Genomic DNA, 4,321 nt, shown 5'->3' with positions numbered 1-4,321 from the left:
GCAAAAAATTTTCTTGAATACATAGATATCAAACCTTACACAGCAATGCGTTTTTCGCTGGTATAAGAAATTAAATACTTTATAATATTATTCAGTTCTTGAATTTCACAAAAAACTGTATTTTTACGTTAAATTGCCCCAAAAACAGTTGCCTAAAAAATAAAGTTATACCTGTCAATTATTACTTGAAAAATGTGATTTATACCCCGCATCCAGATTTCGTTTAAATGTATCGACCTTTCTTGCACCTTTCATTTACAGGCTAATCAAGAATCATCATTTCCCTCTTTATTACCTATCTGAGAACAGCATCCCAAGAATGTTCTAAAATCTTGCCCTCATATACCCCTAGTCTGATGTTTCATGACTATCATAATTTATGATTATTCGAAAAAACCAGCGGACATTTAAGGAAAGTATGCTATTTTTCTCCATGTCTAAAATAAAAACAAACAAAAGAAGTTTTCTAAACCCATCTTAGCTTCTTTAAAAATATTTGATTAAAACAATAAATAAGGACAGCCACCTTTTTCTGCGAGAAGAGAAAGATGTAATTTGTTTAGTGTAATGCAAAATGTTAATAACTCACTTGTTTTTCATTCTAAATTTTCTCTTAATCACACTGACCTCTATCAATCCTACTTTTTAATATTATTAAGTTGTCGAGTTCGCTGAAATAAAGTATACTTTTTATATGAAACTACCCGAAATTCTGATAACTCAGATAACAATTTATCAAAACACAGATTTAATAAATGTTATTTATTCACTACCAAGATCAAACTAGTTGTCCAAAACCATTCAACGGCCTATATGAATTGAAAATTTGATTTATTTTAATTATTGTTACTTGATTTAATTTAATTTATTTTATATTATTGGACAAATTTGTGAATTAAAAATAATAAATTGAAAATTACTAAGTAACATTGCCATACTAAAAAATTGTAAGAGTTACAAGAAAATATGTGGAAATTTTGTTCTGTAATTATATAAATTTAGGACCAAAAAAATTTCTAGTGACCTTTATTTCATTTACAAAATTTGCAATTTATTATTAAATATCTCATTTCGTATTGACTTTTGACGTGAGTTCTATTATCGTAATTTGCAGTGAAAAAGTGCTGGTAATGTAGGAATCTGCTGATTTTGACATGGTCTTTACAATTATTTTAAATACATGTGTATAAATATATCACGCTCAATATAATAGTACGTATTTCGCTCTTTCATGAAAAAGATTGTAATACTTCTTAATATTATTTAGTTTTCGATTTTCACAACAAATACATTTCTATTTCAGATTGCCCGAAAAAAATTACGCCGGTAAATAATGATGTAATGTTTTTTATCTAGTTTCAAGGTCGAATCGTTCGTATAAAATCATAACCGATTTACATTTGAACTTTTACACCAATCAAGTCATTAGAATCTGCGGGTCAAAAATAATTTTAGCAGATTTTTAAATCTCAGTAATGCGACAATTGCCAATTTTACTTTTGTCTCGTGTTCTCAATTATATGCTTTCATACAATAGCAGATCAGCCGACTAACATGCTGAAAGTTCGCAGGCGTGAAAGAGATAGATAACAGAATATACAGTTCCCATATCTTTCACTCTTGGGGACTTTCTGCATGCCATCGACTCATCTTCAATCGCGCGAAAGCACCCTTAAGTTCATTGAAATAAGATTTTGGTCTAGAAAATCTAAAACTGCTGAAAAATTAGAAGGTTTTTAAAAAAGACCTATTATAGGAAGTACTTTCGTACTTCCATTTGTTGCTATGTGGCTTATCCGAACAACATCACCATTCATTAGATAGCAAAAATTATCCGGTTTCTTGATAGATAGTTTGAAATCTTTAAAAACGAGTTTTTCAGAAGCTGTGGAGAAATCTAGGGGGACATTTTTAACCTCGTTCTGGAAGTTCGGAAATTTTTTCTCCTTTCGAATGTTCATTTGCGTACTTTTTTCTTCCTGTCCACTAATTTGCACAAGTTTCCGGAAAATTTGTAGCAGTGGATCGTAAGGTCTATGAGTCGGTTTCTTCACGTACTGCATGAAATTTTCAAAACAGAATGAACTGAAACTATCCAGAGGTCCGTGAATCAGTGCATCATCACTTAGGTGTACGGTGCAGTGAACGTTGAAGACCATTTGGTCTTCTCCATATAAAATTGAAAAATTATCCACAAACCACTTCAGCTGTTCCTTTGCACATTGATTGTTCCGAAGATAATCCTATGAATGGTGCAATATTCGCATGGCACTGTGCAGTGTGTTAAAGTGAATCAAATATTCTGGAGGCAAGGATGGTTGAAGAATTGCTGGACAAATGTAAAGGCCGAAAAGACGGCGTTCTGTCGTCTTCCATCGTGGAAGTTCATTCAAACCTCACGGTTTCCGAACGAATTCGTCTGGTATCCAATCCCTCAATGATATCAAAGCCCGGACAAGTCTTTCATTTGTTTTCCACTGAGTCTACCTGAATGATCCCCAGACAATAACGATCTTATCATTCTCGGTACAACTCCTAAATCAATCAAATGCATCACGTCTAATGGGATTTCTGATACAATTTTCACTTGCATTTCTTCTAAAGGTGAATCCCCTACATGCTGTTCTTCATCAGTGCGATTCGCAAAAGTTTTGTTTGTCCTTAACTGACTATCTGTTCCCAGGAAGATCATTTTGTGGTATTCGTATTAGCCTTCAACAGTACATCTGGGGCATGCGGAATATCCGTTATGTGACTTTGTACAAGTGATAAAGCTCCTAGCAGGGCTATCTGCTATCACTTGCGACAAGGTTACAGTAACGTGGCGTCCTTTATAAAGGAATCCTGTCTCATGCAGATTCTTATATTCCTCTATGAAAAATTTTATGAATTCGGAAGCTAGTTTTGGCTTTTCTCGGCCTTGATAGGCTTCGATTAGAAATACTCCAGAAGGCTGAGGTTTTGTTATTTTTCCGGGTTGGGTCCATAATTGATCTTTTGAGCTTTTAGAAAGTGGTAGCCCGTCAAAATGAATTTGTATTACTATTTCATTAACAACAACTTCATAAAAAACTGCAACTCATACAGTAACGCTCTCTCCAAGCCAAAGTGCATTAATTCGCCAGAACCACAAGGGATAACAGAAGATGTCTTGCGAGGAGTACCCAACAAAGTCCTGCTGTCATTTGGGAGCTCAGTGTGACCGGCTTCGCGTAAAACTTGCAGCCAGTCGTTTGCTGCTTGCCTAGTCATATGCTGGCGAATGCAAAGCATGGCAATTTTTCCCCAAAATGTTGGTGGAGATACTGGACGATCATCATCATCATCGTCATATCGATTCAGTTTATCTTGCAAGTCAAACTCTTCTAGATATTTTATATCTTCCAAAAATGCATTTTCAAAATTCTCCGTGGCAGGAGGGACCATTTTTGACAATTGGATTATTTTTAGGATTATTCTTTTCATCCAGGACTCGATATTCTAAAATCCTACGTCTCTTTTGTCTATCTGACAGTTGTATAAAAGGTTGTACAAAAAGTTGTAGAAAATATCGATAAAATTTACACTCGCTGGCGTAGTGAAAAATATGATTATGAAATATAGAAAACTTTTTAGACACAAAAAGAATGTGATTATCAGTAGAAAATATAAAAATTTTTAAAATGTCAAATTTATTATTAATAAAACCAGATGAGAAAAAAATGCAAATCCTTTGAAAAAAAAAACTTTAATATCACTAATCTTAAAATAATTAATTTGACTTAGCTACTAAAAAAGATTAGGAACACAAGAACTACATTTTAGTCTGTAAGCTTGAAAGAAACTTAAATCTACAATAAAAAAGCAGGATGCTTGATAGCAATAAGGTAAACTCTCATTTTACCATTTAAAAAAATGATTATATATATTTTTTATTCGAAAAAAAGAGCGTGAAATGACAAATAAGGGTTGCAATCTTAAACCAGATCAATAACTCCTTATTTATCTCCCATCTCGTTATTTTTTTTTTAAATTGCCTAAACTCTAGCCTTTTTTAAGCCTTTTCCTGACAATATTGTCCTTCCTACAATATTTTAAATAGAGTAAAAGGATAAAATACTTATTTTTACAAAGGAAGTGCCCTTAAATAAGACTATTTGCGACTTTTTTCAGCTCCACAATACCAATAAAATTTTCACCTAAAATCTCAAATGTTTATTATCTAAAAAAGCCACTCTCATCAAGTTTTTTCTTTTACCTAAATTTCCTTGTGATTAAAAACGATGAGTCTCAAAATTATTATCGTTTATTTCTACAGAAAATACGCAGGGTGTTTCACGAC

The sequence above is a fragment of the Belonocnema kinseyi genome, chromosome 1 (genome assembly GCF_010883055.1).
Source record: "Belonocnema kinseyi isolate 2016_QV_RU_SX_M_011 chromosome 1, B_treatae_v1, whole genome shotgun sequence".
NCBI classification, from domain to species: Eukaryota; Metazoa; Arthropoda; class Insecta; order Hymenoptera; family Cynipidae; genus Belonocnema; species Belonocnema kinseyi.
The sequence above is the reverse complement of the archived record's forward strand: the minus strand, read 5'-3'. Positions refer to the sequence as shown.